Genomic DNA, 15,994 nt, shown 5'->3' with positions numbered 1-15,994 from the left:
AGAAAGTAAATCAGAGAGATTTACAGCCATTCAGGATGGTGAATGTCATTGTCTTACCTTGTGTATGTCTCCACATGGGCCTCAGCCTTCAATAGTAGCAACTTCTGTAATTATTACTGTGAAGAGAAAACACCTGGAGTTAAAGGAGAGACCACACATGAAAACCACAATTTGTACTGTAGCTAGGGGTGTAACAGTACATGTATTTGTATTGAAAATTTTCGGTACAGGGCGTTGGGTTCGGTACAGGGCGTTCGGTACAGGGTGTTGGGTTCGGTACAGAGGTGTACAGCATGTGAGTTACCACACAAGTATAATGGGTGGTGGAACATAAGTTTCGTTTTCATTTGTCCATATCCACCTGCAGCTACACGTGCAAAACAGTAGAGGGCAGCAGTACGACGGGGAAGCGTCTAGTCTCTCTTGAAGAAGAATAATAAGCTACACCTGAAGCATGACCTGACAACGTATTCTCATGAAACGGTTCGTATGATATCATACGAAAAGTTATGCACAAATTTTCGTGCATATTCCTACGAATATCCAGCAGCACGAGCAATCCGCGCGCATGCGCGAGCCCCGAAGCAAGAGCCTTAAGAAAAATGGCGGACATTCCTTTGATTCTCAGTGGAAAATGCAATATTTTAAGAGAGCTTATGCATTCAAATGCGTTTTGATAACATTTCTAGCAGGAAATGGTGGTGGTTCATAGATCCCGGAAGTGCAAATTTAATCGATATTCCGGAAAAAGGTCTGATTATTAGCCATAACGTTGTAACCATCCAAGGCAGACTTACCACGAGCTATGAGGTTGTGTAACGATGGCATGTGATTCAGCCGAGTCCACAAGTCCTGTATAATATCAACTTTATTTTAAGAAAACATGTTTTATTTGCGATGTCATATCACGGAGAAGCACTACATTACCCATAATCCTAGTGTTTATCAGCAACGTGTCTGATTTGACTTTCATCAATAAAGTCAATAAAGTGTAATAAAGTGCATGAAAGTTGATAATATGCTATTATGTTACGCCATTGAACACAACCCTTTCAGTCAGCGAAACAGAGCGGGTGGAAAAACCGCGGAAACACGTCAAAATAGCACTAAAGATTTATATATATTTTTTATTTTTCATAACACATCTTTATTCATGATATACACATAGGCTACATATATTATACTATATTTTCCACTGAGAATAAAAGGAATGTTCGCCATTTATTTTGTTTTCACAGTAAGACCAGCCTGCAGCGCATAGGTCACGTGATCACAACTTTCTGGTTCACAATTACGTGGGAAATATACGAATTATAGTGCAATATTTTTCGTAGGAATTTGTACGAACGTTGAATGAGAACAGCCTGGACCTGAAGCCTGAGCACTGATGTCATGGCTACGGCTAATGCTACCAAAACCGGCACTGGCGAGAAACTAGAGTTTGAAGACCGTTCCTTGACATTAAAATCTCCTGTTTGGGAACACTTCGGCTTCCTGGTCAAATATCGCAACGGACAAAGACACGTGGATAAAACAAAGGCAGGGTGCCGACATTGCTCAGCTGAGATCGGGTACGTTCATGGCAACACGACAAACATGCTATTTTATTTGAAATGGCATCATCCAAGTGTGAATATCTCTGGTACAAGAAAAAAATGACCCTGGTGCAAACACAGCTGACTACAGCATTCAAGCAGCCTCTCCCTAGCAGTTCAGATCGGGCCAAAGCTATAACAACTGCCATCGGAGTTTTTATAAATATATAGTTTATATATATTTTGTTTATTTGAAAATATTTTATTTATTGGAGAACTTATTTTATATATATTTTTGTTTATTTGAGAAAATTTTACGTATTGGAAAACTTATTCATATATATTTTGTTTATAATGAGAATATTTATTGGAAAACTTATTACCAGCACTTGGCAGCAGTACAGTGGTCCCTCGCTATAACGCGGTTCACCTTTTGCGGCCTCGCAGTTTCACGGATTTTTTTAGTGCAATTTTGCATGCTTTTTTTCAAATTTATTTATGTATTTATTTATTTTTAACAGCGCATTGTGTTCTGCGTCCTGATTGGCTAAGGGAGAGCCCGCGCATTGTGTTCTGCGTCCTGATTGGCTAAGGGACTGTAGACCATTGTCAATCAATCTCCTCCGTGCCGTGTCTCCTGTACAGTACAGAATGCGTTCATTCTATAATACTGGACTTATTTTTCTACGAAGGTTTGAACTTTGAGAGTGTTTAAACAAGAAAAGTGAGAAAATGTTAATGCCTGTCTGAGAAAAGTGTATAAAGTGTGTAGTGAGCGGTTTTACAGCCTTAAAACATCTATAATAATTGTAAAAAATAAAGCTGACTACTTCGCGGATTTCGCCTATTGCGGGTTATTTTTAGAACGTAACCCCCGCGATAAACGAGGGACCACTGTATTCTATTTTTTTTCTATATTTTGTTTAAAGTTACAATAAAGCCCCTACAAACATAAAATTGCTTGTTTAAGGCAATTTTATGTTTTGCATTTTGTTCCCATACTGTACCGAAAATGTACCGAATCGAGACCTCAAAACCGAGGTACTTACCGAACCGTGATTTTTGTGTATTCTTACACCCCTAACTGTAGCCCACATAAAATGTACTCTATTAACAGTTGCCTTCATTGAAATTTAGTCATGGCATTAAGAGACGCTGCAGTAAAGACCCTGATGGAAATCAATCTTTTAACCTTGTTAGCATGTCCATATGGTGTTTTTCATATGCTACAAGACTCAGGAGTAAAAGAAGCGGTCAATGGCTGAGTTTTTTCCACTTTGAAACTGCAGTGTAAGGACAAGATCAAAAATCTGTATTCGCATAAGCCAGTTTATGATGTCATAAACTGAAGGAACCAATCCCGTCAACTGACAGAGTGATGCACTGCCGGTCACATGGATGTTTTATTTTCAAAAAATCAACAAGAGCAACTTGAAATGGCTGCTTCACATGAGCAATATGAGTGTAGCTAGGAGATAGGCTGGGGAAAAAAATGTTTTTTTACATAGTTAGATTATGAACTATGGTACAAGTTGCAAGAGTGTTGCTGTAGGAACTTCCTGGTTCAGTGTATTCAGAACTGCCCCATCAAGTGTTTTATTTTCAAAATAGATAGATTTTAAAATACAATACAAGTTATGAGCTGGTGTGCCAGCAGGCACGGAGGTGGGCAAAGACTATTTGCATTTTCATAGATCTGTGCATTCCTGATGAAGGCAAGGTGTATAGTTATATCTAAGCTGTTTTAATGCATTAAGGGGTGTTATTTCATGGAAGAAAAATATAAATATGTAATATTGATGAACAGAGATGTTTTTTTTAGGGGTTTAATCCTTCTCCCCTCACTGGATGGTTAGCTGTATAGCTAATTAAGCCTTGGTATAGCCCTGGTGGGGCCGACAACTTCTGAGAGTCATACTGTAAAAAGAACAAGTGAAGTTACTTTCACCATAACATGAACATTTTGACATATAACATGCGCAGGTCTGATTAAAACTATCAGAACAAGATATAATTTAAAGCCAGCTTCTGCTAGAGAATTGCGTCTTGGACACAGTGGAGCCGCATTTCTGAAACTCGTCATGTAAAAAGTAAAGGTCCAATAGCTACCATACTGCAGGTTTAGATTCAGCAGAAGATGCGTTACATTTTGATATATGGCACGAGCATGTTTGACTGAAACTGTGGGAAGAAACACAGAAAGAAAGAACTGCTTATAGTTGGTTTCTGCTGGAAAAGCCTGTCTTGCACATGGAACCGCCTTTTTGAAGGTCATAACGTAAAAATCCTCTCACTAGATTTCACTGTGTCCAGCTGAGCACATAGACCTTTTCTGATCTAGCACCAGTATCTAAGGGGGCAGTCAACTGAACTGAGCTCAGAAACGACACAAACTATAATGATCCTGATTAAGAAAAACTGACCTGAAACTTGACTGAACACTGAAAAGAGTATTAACTGAATACAAAGAACATGGACAAAATGATGTGGACTATTGGGACTAGGATTTGTCTTTACTTATTATTTTGTCTTGAAAATGTGTTAATAAAGCTAACTTCACAGTGGAATCTCCTGCTGTGATTGCTTCACTTCTTGAGCCCAGCCTACCACTGAAATCTGACCTACAGGAAAAAACTGAGAAAGGCACAAATTAATATTATTAGTCTGGGAAAAAAGACAAAACCTTATGGGAAGGTTGGTGACATACTCTGACATACAGTGTACCAATGATAACTGTATGACGGCAAATACCCAGGAACTCTTTCAAGATATCAAGTTAAAAGTTAAATGCAACAAAACCGATAGCTCTCTTCATATAGAAGAGGGCAGAAAAAGGGATCACTTCAACGACAAAGGGAAGAGAGCAGGATGGCACAGTAGTAGGCAGAGACAGAGTTTCAGATGATGAAGAAAGGCGCCAATAAAGATCATGGTGCTTTGGTGTAGAAATCCTCTCAGTCATTCAGAAATACTTGACCTCCAATCACTGTGCGGAGCTCCAGCTAACCAGTCACTTACATGCAGCACTAGTGCCTCAATCAATAGCTCTTGACAGGTTCAACAGACCTGCGGTGACTCTTTCTTCAAACCTACTTCACTTCCCCTGCCACATAATGACACCAGTGAAAGTTTCAATGATTTAAGTATAAAACAGGGTCTGGGCTTCTCTCTGGGTCTGCCATGAGCCAGGCAGCGGGCTCCATTATGGATCATATGCCGCAATTCACAGTCATTATGGAGGAAATTGCAAAGGCAGATGCATTGTGGAATGATAGGGAGATTATAGCCATGGTTATTGACTGATGCTTTAACTTGCAAAAATGACCCTTGAAGTGAAACTAAAGGCAAAGCTGTTAAGAATTTCTAAACTTTAAAGCACCATACCGGTGATTTTTGGACCTTTCCCCACATTTTACGTTGCAACAGATCTTGTATCAAATCAACTGGCGTACTACAGATTTCACAACAAATAATCAAAATCCCTCAATTTCTGAATTTGAATTTTTGGTTGAAACACCCACCGTATAATTTTCTGCAGTTAACAAAGTCCTCACTGTTCATAAACCACAGAGCTAATAATTTACTGTGTAAAGCGAATGTTTCCCCAGGGACTATTTATTTATTTGTTTATTCTTTATTTCATTCATTCATAAAAGAAAAGAACAATTTAATGTAAATACAAACGTTTCCAGATCTTGAATGAAAAGGAGCAGAAAGAAGAATAATCTTATTTAATCTGCCCCTTTATCCGAAGAAATCCATTTACAAAAAACATAATTTAAAAAACAACAACAAAGTAAACTAGAAATAAAATAAAATAGCTGCTGGCCAACCCTGACAGTCAGATTCCTTTTTAGTTTCCAAGTTACAGTTCAGTTAATACCATTCAAACAACAACAACAAAAAAAAAGATATTTATACCTTTCACGACAATGGATATGGGAATGACAATCTAACATAACTAACATATTTCATTATATTTTCCTAACAAACTGGCTTTAATTGTTCTTTTAAATGTAATGTTTCTTTAGTTTCTTTGTTCAGATTGTTCCATAAACCGATTCCTTTCACAGAAACACAACGTTCCATCAATTTAGTCCTGAATCTTGGTCCAGTGAGAGACTTGACTACGCCCAGTTTCAAGTCATCAAAACACAACAGTGCGGCTGCTTTTAGGAAAACTAATGAGACTGACTTTATTACAGTGACGGAATACTGGTGTGGAGAAAGTCTCTGAAAGTTAATTTTCACATTGTAGTGGAATGAATGGAAACCAACGGCTGGATAAAAGGGAGGAAAAATGGCACAATAATACATTTTGTACACTGAATATGCAAAATCACTCATATGATCCTAAAATTGCAGTGAATTATTTTTCTCTCAGTCAAGGCACACACGATGGATTTTCCCTGAAAATTTTCTCTGTAATAAAAACATGGCAGAGCCAGGCCATCGTTGTAAATAACAAACTGTTCTTTAAGGGTAGTCAAACAAAATGTAACAAAAACCACACCACTTCTAAAGCCAACTCCATTTTCCATAGCACAACTTTTACTCCACATAACTTCGTTATTAATGAGCAACATCACCTCCCCTGGCAAATCCATATTTGATGTAATCTGAATTATATCTGTGGACAATTTTAGATGTTTTCGGGACCACTAACCTGATCATGTTTTGTTTTATGCTGAAGAGAAAGCTCCATTTACTCTGTCTAACCTACATTCAATTAAATGTTGAGTTAAATGTGTTTCATGACGTTTCACTGACCCGACAATGACATGCCATGTTGGACACTGTGATAGAAATATTATTATTGATGCTCTTTTATCTACCCATAAATATTAAAATAATGTGTTTTTGGAACACTCACTTACATATTTCTGAGAAAAAAAAATATGAATATGACTTTTTGCCACAGACTATTATCATTTTCTAAAAATTTGGTCCACGGCCTCTGTGGGGGTGCTAAGGTCCAACTGGTGGGCCGTGACCCAGTGGTTGACAAACCCTGGCATAAACATTACATTGTAGCAGGTTTTATCAGGCCAAGACACAGTATGAATCCTGTATATTCAATATCAGCAGAGGCAACAGCTATATTTTTAGCCTTGATGAGAAAAGGGCCGAGTCCATTAGCTGGCTAAGTATTCTGGGAAACAAATAGTCCTTTTAAGCTGCTGTGGAGCCTTTCATCTATTTTATAGTACAAGAGAGCAAAATGAACTTTGCTGACACTGTATTATTTACAAAAAAAAGGGGGGAAAAAAAGTAGAGTGGAATGGAAGTCACCAGCGGTCTGCTTTCCCTGGCCCTCTGTCTCTTTAAAGACAATGACCTGAACAGCAGGGCAGCTTGGCTGGAGATGAGAGAGCAGTTATTTCCATCACCCTTCTCATTTATTTGTGTATGTGTTTTTGGAGACCTACAGTAGCACGCTGGAGGCCTGAGTGCCATGCTGATAAAGCAAGAATGGGCCCCTAAGCACTTTACCCAGGGCCCCTTGGCGGGATGTGTGTGTGTATGTGTGCAGGTTGGGGGTGGGAGCGGTTGGGGTGTCATTTGGGCGGCATGGGGGCTCGGACAAGGGATCAGGCCTCTGCAGGCGGCGAGTTGGGGGTTGGGGGCATCTAAGCCAGACGGATACACTCGGATGGATAACATGTCTTTAACGCCACTGACGGACTGCCCAACTGGCGCCCTTGCTCCCTGGCACCGTGCCCAGCGTTCTTCCACTGACTGACCGACTGTATAGCTGGATGACTGCTGTTAGACAGGCACAGAGAGACAGACAGGGGCGACAGGCAGACTGCAGATAGAAGGACAGAGGCAATCACAGACATCAGAAAAACAAAGACTGACTCACTGCCTGGGATGTAGTTGAGGGTAAAGTCAGTTTATGCACCTTTTAGGCTGATATCAATCATCCTGAGGTCAATCTAAAGAATACTGTAACTAGCCTTGTATCAAAATAATCAAAGTTATACAAGAATAGTACCGCTTCAAGCACCAAATTTTGCATGATAGCTACAACGCGTACACGTTTCTGCCAGTCTTTTCCCAAAGCAAGCAGTCACATTTTGGAAATCCGATATCATTTTTCCTTGTTTCTATCCCTGCATTCAAACTTTGTTCACACCAGTATTCAATCACTCTAATAACGTCGTCCACATTAGTTTTCATGAAAGCAGCAGCACTGTGGTGTTTTGATGACTTGAAATTGGGCGGAGTGAAACATGAAACAGCAGCAGAGCATAATAAGGTGGGTGTTTCAACCAAAAATTCAGATTTAAAAATTGGTTATGATTGCATGTTGTGAAATCTTTCATACCCCCATATGATTTGCAAAATGGTTTGTTGCACTGATATGGTCCTTTAATGCTGCAGTAGGCAAGATTTTTTATGAAAAGTAAATCCATTTTTATGAGCCTGCTCCACAGAATGGCGTCGCAATACAGAAGAGCGTCCCATCCTCACTAATAGAAACAGCGTCAACTTCACAGACCGGCCAGGTTGGTAAACATGAGCGTGCTGTGTGCAGCTTACAGACGTCACCTTGCAGGATCTCAGGGTGTTCAAGTTCAAACAGCTTTCACAGACTTTCCTCTTGCTGACATTTGGAGAAGCCACTGTGCAAAGTTGCCTAGTGAAGCTTTAAAAATAAAGCATAAATGAATCCCTTGCTGAGAATATAATATATTTTTAGTTTATAATGGAGGTTGTTTGCCTCATGTTGAGCCACAGCATACCTAACATTTCAATTACCATGACATCACCACATGTCATTTTTCTAATTTCCTTGTTACATCCTATCAGCCATGCTGTGGAAGAACGTGCAAAGCCACAGCAGCACCGTGCTCACATTTATCCCTGCAGATCGCATGCAAAGTGTCCTTGGTCAGCCTTGAGAAACACTTAGAAATAATAAAAGAGAAAATGTGAAAAGGAAACCGATTTCAGGGGTTGGAATGTCACGTATTATTGACTCACGTTTGGTAAGTGAAAATCGAGCTGGCGAGGTTGACGGCAGCTTGTCATACATTTCAGCCCTTGTCCGGCCATGAGATGAAGACTTCACGGTCTGCTACCTATCTTAATTAGCACCCACTCGTCTCTGCCTGTCTGCATTCAGGTCAAAGCCAGCATGATAGTGACATTTGTAAATCCTGAATGCAGTTGATGAATGAATAGTTTGCATGTGATATTAGTTGTTTAATAAATATCCAATATTGGCCAGTCAGTGCAGACAGATAAATAGAGAGATACTAGTACTGTTTTAGTTTTTTTTGGCATGAAAATTGTCATACTTAATGGCAAAATACCTTAAAAGTCACAACATACGGTATATCATCGAGCGTTGGTATCAGCTGTCGAAAACATAACGGTCAAACATAACCACGACCCAACTGAGTGGAGTACAGTGCTATCGTTACTTACTTAACTGAAAATGAATTTACATTTACCTATTGAAACATTACAAACCCTAGCATATTAACAACTTTATTCCTCTACTGGTGTTTTCGGTGATGTCTTATAAATTAGATTTACTGTGCAAAAGTTGTGTCTCCAGTTGTCCTGATGATAGAGTTGACTATTTTTGCTATATGCTATCTTTGCTCACTGTTAAATGCTGCCTATTTAGAGATAAACATTCATCTTACTTTGGGACAAGGCCCAACTCCCAAGGATCCAGGACCTGGACTCACCAGCTGTATCTGTCAGGCCTAGCTGCCAAGAGTTAAAGCGGACCGGCACTTAGTCAGCAGTCACATCGTCTCATCACACATAATCACACAGTCAGTAATCTGTGTATTAGCTGCTTTAAACACATTTAGATACTGGGGAATTAGATATTACCAGTAGATTTATTTTTCTGCGTGACCCCAGAAATACAGTAACCAAAGTCATAAATTCTTATTCTTTGGTTTTAGTGTCTAGAGGTGGAGGCTTCCTGCATGGGCAGGGCGCCGCAATAATTCACTTTCCACCCATTGTACAAACAGTGTTTGTTTAGGACCTCTGGATAGGTTTGAGCTGATGATACCCGTCAACGATATTGGCACATGGCTTTATTTTAAATGATCTGGTTATAGCTGAAACTTTATTTGAAATGGGAAAGAATAAATATACTGTATACAGTTAGCTCTCACAGGATGGATTGTTTGTATTCGGAGAATCTTAGGGAAGTCAAGCTGTGTTTGGATTATCAGACATCTCAACTGCTGCGGGTTATTTAAAAAATAAACAGCTGAGGCGCTGGGTCTTACATGCTGTTATGTGTTTGGTTCAACACATTCATTTGCGTGGTCTGGTCAAGTGTTTACCATATATCGTTACAAACCCTCATCTCTGAGAGTCTGCTTACTTAAAAGAAACACAACTCCTATCTGCACCGTCTGTGTTAATTTGCAGCATCTCTGCACTGAAACACAGCAAAAACCAAGTCCAATCAAATGGAAGACGAGGACAGGGGCCATCAGCCGCATCTGTCTGAGAGCCAGCAGTCTTCTGAGCAGACATGGTGGTGGACAGACTGTCAAATAACATAATTTAAATTTATTTAAGCATATATTTAAGCTATTAATGTTTAATATTTTCACTTTCTTACTAAATTAATGTTATTTTATGAGCCTTTTTCAGTGTGAACAGACTCCTAAAAACACAGGAAATCCATAATAATGACTAAATACTTCACCAGAAAATTCACTCAGGAGAGCACAGACCTCCGGCAAGTTGGCCATTCACTGAGTGATGCTTCAAATCTGGAATAGCAGAAACGTAATTGCAAAATGCAGTAAATTTTAATCAACTTTAACCAGTTTTGGTGCTATTGTGGCTGATTGGTGGAAAACACTTACAAGAAGCAAAGTCTTTTGCATCATTTTTCAGGCAAGTAACAGCCAAAATTCTCCTAAATGAGTGCAGGTGAAAAAAGTTAAATATGTTAAATAGGAGCTATGAGTTTGTCCGTATGTTTGCATGAAGATAAGCAGAGGTGTTAGTAACTGATTAAATTTGCTCATGTTACTGTAATTGAGTAACTTTTTGTGCACCTGTGCTTTTTTAAGAATTTTTGAGTAATTTTATTTTTACTTAAGTACATTTTTCTTGAGTATTGTACTTCACTAAATTTTAAATCATTCTAATTAAAGAGTGCAAATGGACATCATAAATTCAGTTACAAACTGCGATTTTTTTTTTTTTTTTGGACAATATTTATATCACCACACTGACCCTGAATTGATATTTTGGAGGAGAACATGGCACTTAGAATGAAACATATGACGGTGTGACCTGTTCAAACAAACATCCTCTGTGGCAGCATTGTGGGAATTAAGCCCATCACCACAGGAATTGAAGACTGAGAGTAAAAGCATAGATCCGTTTCGCACCTCCACCTCTTTAACTCAAAACCCTGAAAGAACTTTGGCTTTAATTGTGTAGAAGGTAAAGATGAGTTGGACACGAGCGCTGCTGTATGAAAAGTCGGGCGTTGTGGTAATACAACCAGCATGCAGCCCATGTTGCCCATATCAGCTTTCAGATTACTCAGGAAAAAACACCACACACTTCTTGTTTTGCTGGCTGGTTTCTATCCTGATGCCTGCAAGAAACGTTAAAAGCTCAAAGTCAGTTTGATGGAGGTGCGCATGATAACTGTCTTTGTAGTAGTATGTATAATTCTTAAGTATGATTCTGCTGTTTTTCATGATCCAGTGTTTAAAAAAGCAATCAACAGTCACACAAAATCATAAAATGGAATCACAACAGTTACAGAAATGTAATTGAATTGGCAACCAAGTATTGTGAATCGTATCGGCAGGCCCCTGCCATACCCATCTCGTCTAAATGCTCCCTCCAACCTGCTACGAATAAAATTCAGGGAGAAACATGAACACGTGCCACCTTTGGCACGAGCATGGTCAAATTAATGGTATATTATATACTGGTACAAAATATCAGCTACTGGCGGTTTCAGAACAAAACATAGAGGTACTGACGTTGGTCAAACTTGGATTAGCACTAACAATGAGTAAGGACAGCTGCTATTATTACTGAGGAGAACGTGACTGCACCTGAACTACAGTGGAGGATCTAACTTTTACTGCATGAAAAGAAAAGTTGAAAAGAAAAGCTGTTCAAGCTTTTCCAACCATGTTTAAAGCATCAAACACTGGGGGAAACACTGAATCCTTGTAATGTTTAGAATTTTTTTGGCATAAACATGGTCAAATTTAAGATATATCACATATCAGTCTTGGCATTTAAAAACACATACTGGCCGGACCCCAAACACATACTGGCACAGCACTAAAATGCTTTCTTCAGTATGGCGTACTGCTGGCAGAGGGACGTTGCTAACTAGCTGAGATGTCTGTTAAAGCTCTCATGCAGCCAGACAGGCTAAATGGGATAAATGGGCCAGGTCCTATTGTAGTTATTGTTACTGACACTGGGTCATGAGGACAGCTAACCGGGCCGGTTACTGGTCGGTTGGGACAGTTGAGAAGTAGCCTCAGAGTTGTGGGAGTGTCCCGGCCCAGATGGCCGTCCTTTACAGCTCAGAGACTCAATACCTTTCTTCCCCCTCACAGACCAGATGGAGACCATTACACTGGCCAATAGGCCTGAAAGACCTGCGAGAGACAGAGAGACAGACAGACAGAGAGAGGGAGAGACAGAGACAGAGAGGGGGCTAGTGATGGTGGATGGGGTTGGTGGGGGTGGTGGTGGGGGGGTCCCGCCTTTTCCAAAATCTCTAATTACCACAATTGTTGAAATCTTTTCAGGCCTGCTTTTTTCTTGCTTTTCTGATACAAAAAGCTCCCTCCCAACATGCACTGCAAACCCTCCTGAGAATTCCTATAAGAGACCAGACTGTTTCACACAAGAGAGAGAGACAGAGAGACCAAGAGGAAAGGAGAAATGTAGAGAAGGGAAGGAGAGAGGAGAAAAAAAGCACATTAAAGATATGCAAATCCAACTGTCTGGGGTGAGCAGCATTAACCAGCGTTAGTAGGATAGCTGCCTCTATTTTTAGCGTTTGAATGTGAATGTGCATGCGTGTGTGTGTGCATGTGTGCTGTCTCTCTCTGCCGAGGTGTGTGATGACTTCCTTAAGCCCAGGCTTTCATGTTCTAGTGAGACAGTCTGGGCGTCGAGATATGTCGGCAGAAATATTCTGCCTAATTGAGACACTTCACAAATGAAGCTGTCAAGCCGAGCTTCAAACAGAATACACAACGGCAGTTAAAAGAGAATTTCTAGGACAGGAGTGTGAAGGAGTGTCTCTTTCTTTTTTAAACAAGTACAGTGCATAAAATGATTACAGGTTGGTTTCAGGACAATCATCAGAGAGTCTAGGATGAGTCTGTTAAAAAAACTCTTGCACACGGCCCAGTCGATGAGATAGTCAAAAATAGCAGTGCGAATCAAAATGAGGAAAATAAGACGTGGGGAGGGATTCATTTGACTCACTTGTCCAGTGATGACAAGCACAATGCTAAGCTTATCATGTTTGGGTCAGACAAAGTCAATACAGTACAGACGGCTTTTAGGTGATGTAACACACCCTCTGTCAGCCATACTGGAGGTCCTCAGCTGCTGGGAAACAACAGCCGTGAACAGCACAGTTGCATTTTCAAATTCACAGGCCTGGGAGTGGCCCGATATTAACTTGTGAGCACAACACGTTTTTGTGCACTCAAGACATACAAACATTGCCAGCTGGATAAAAAATAAAAAAATAAAAAATGCACAAATATGTATAAAATGCACATAATTAATTAATACATAGCGCCAGCCCAAACCCCATCTTAGACATGATGATACTCACTGTTCTCTCATCTGCATGTTGACAATGGCAGAGCCCATCAGCTCATCAATATGTCATTTGCATGGCGAACTTTGTCAGTAGTTCACGCCTTAATGACTCATTATGAGCTATTTATTTAACGCTGTCAACAATTCTGTTCATTAAACCGTATCAGATGCCTAAATGTTTCTTTCTGCAGCAAAATATCAGCCTATAATGAAACCAGATATTTCAGTCAAATCAAGTAAGCTCAACTTATTAGACTGTGTGTGAAATCACTTTGAAGCTTGCCACACAAGCTAAATCGAGCGTACACTATAAAAAAAACAAAACATGCGTAGATGTGATTAACTAATGAATGAAAATATACAAATTGACCAAAACGAGGGGAAGATCTGTATCTTGTAGTAGTATCGCACAGATGCTGGCAAGGTCGGTGTTGTTTTTTGACTTGGCTTTACGGAAGCTAACAATGCCATAAACCAGCTGAAAGTTTTTCAACTACAACTTGTACTGCATTGGAGTATTAAGTAGGACTGAGGGGCTTAAAGACAAGGCATTTTCCTGTCTCACAACAACCTAAATTTGGAGGGGTGGGGTGGGTCACTTCAGCTTTAACATTAGACATAACATTGCCCAGCTGACCCACACCTACACCAAATCTGCTTCAAGCACCTCTTGTTTTATCCATTGTTTTAACACAACTATTTCTCCAGCGGACCCACGATGGCGCCAGGCGTGAAAGCGAAGGCATCTGTAATGCAATTGACTGCAAAGCCTCTGATGTACACTGTCTGTGCAGCTCTCAGAGCATAGAAACTTGGCAAGGTAAAAGGATTGCAAATAGAATAAAAAAAATACAAAAAATATGCATGTAGTGGCAAAAGTACAGAGTTGGAACATGTCAACTTGGAGATTTGGTATATCAATTGTCCCTGAAGGGGGGCTAGGTTAAGGAGAGCTGTGCATAAGAGCGGCACCACTGGAGCTGAAGTGAAACTCTATAATACGATGTTCTCTCCCTCCAAAAATTTTGTCATGAACTCCAATTCAATTTGTGAGAAACAATCAAAGTAAGAGTGAACAGCATGTGAAATCTTTGTGTTTTGCCGTGGAAAAGGACCAGGCTTTAGACAGCAGATAAAGTTATTTTTACACTAAAGCTGGTATTTTGTGTCAGTATTCAACATCTTCATTTGTCATTTTACAGTATTTTACGGTAACTTCACCTCATTTATTATTAATCAACTAACTTCAGCCGAATGTTAAGCCGACATTCTTGGACAGGTATGCAACGCCTATGTGGAGACACTTTGCAGCCCTAAAGTGCCAGTTTACACACTGAGACGCTGTTTTTATTGAAGGATTAAATGCACTTCAGCTGTATTTGGAGAAAGTTCACCAGGTTTTCATGAGCATAGGTCTCATATACGCTGGAAAAACATCTTCTCTGAGCCTATGACAGGGAGGGAGGTTGGCTGCAGTCGCTGTGGAAGCTCATGAGGAGCACAGGATGATTGAGAATGGCGGTAAAGGGGAAACAATGGTGACGTGACGGAAAGTTACTAATGTAAATTGGGTGGCCTGACCCAGACTGATCAATTTTGCTGAATTTGATATGGCAGGAAATAATGTAGTTGTCACTGATAATTAGGTCTCTGACCCTGAGATGACGTGAACAAGGAAATTGCAGCACCGTAGTAGGGACCCAGCATGAGCCAGTAAAAACAAGGCTTCGTGGATGAAACCTGGGTGTGCTAGTGGTGCAGCCCTCCACAAAGGATGGATCCACAGCTCGGGTTTATTGATGGAGTGAATGACAGTAGAAATGTCTGATTGAATAAGAACTGATTTGTGTGTCCACTAAACAGATGTGGCGTCCTTCCGGTGGCAGGGGAACAAACCCTGAACTGCATCTGAATTTCCCACAGGAACGGGAGCATTCAGTTATTAATATTGGTACAGGGATCTGGAGCCCTTGGCCAGGGACAAGGCTACTGTGGATGCCAGCGAAGAGAGAAAAGTCCAGTACACAAGGACAGACAAGGCCAGGCTGGTACACACTGTATGTCCTATAGGGCCATCAACTGCACAGAAAATAGTGGGTAGACTTTCGATCAGAGGCACTGGAACTGTTCAAGCCACAAGATGGCCCAGCAAGTGATCCAAAGAAATGCACATATGGTAGGACTTTGAACAATCGAGAACATGAACAATTGTGGACACGATGAGTGACTAATTCAAGAGGCAAATTAACTTAGGGTGGAGAGGAACAGTATGTAATATCTGATATGACAATCAGGGAATACAAATGATTATAGAGTTGGAACCTGGACACATTCCATTTCCCCGCAAGGAGGGGAAATGGGATTGGGAGAGCTGTACGTAACGCTCTAATCCCCCTAAATGCATTGCACTGGGTTGCCAACAGCATCGTGCCAATGTGACATTGTAGCTGCTCCGCAAAGTGGTTTGTTTTGAAAGAGGAGCAGAGGAGAAACTCATCTGGATCATATTCATCAATAGGTCACAGTCTGCCAGTGTTAATCTTTTATAATTGAACATCATAGTCTATGTGGATTTCCATTTTTTGATTCTTTCTGAGTTAAATCACAGAAAACAATCAAACACAACTTTGTTCAAT

General features: G+C 40.2%; 1 long non-coding RNA gene across 1 annotated transcript in view; it reads right to left on the bottom strand.

Annotated features, from left to right (window-relative positions):
• LOC115370667 (uncharacterized) overlaps positions 1–15,994 on the bottom strand; it is a 114,166-nt gene that overhangs the window by 44,228 nt on the left and 53,944 nt on the right. The window contains exon 3 of the long non-coding RNA XR_003929269.1: positions 58–116. This is a non-coding gene — a long non-coding RNA (uncharacterized LOC115370667). The remainder of the gene's footprint in view (positions 1–57; positions 117–15,994) is intronic.

This window comes from Myripristis murdjan, chromosome 13 (genome assembly GCF_902150065.1).
Source record: "Myripristis murdjan chromosome 13, fMyrMur1.1, whole genome shotgun sequence".
Taxonomy (NCBI): domain Eukaryota; kingdom Metazoa; phylum Chordata; class Actinopteri; order Holocentriformes; family Holocentridae; genus Myripristis; species Myripristis murdjan.
This window is presented reverse-complemented; position numbering and strand designations above follow the sequence as displayed.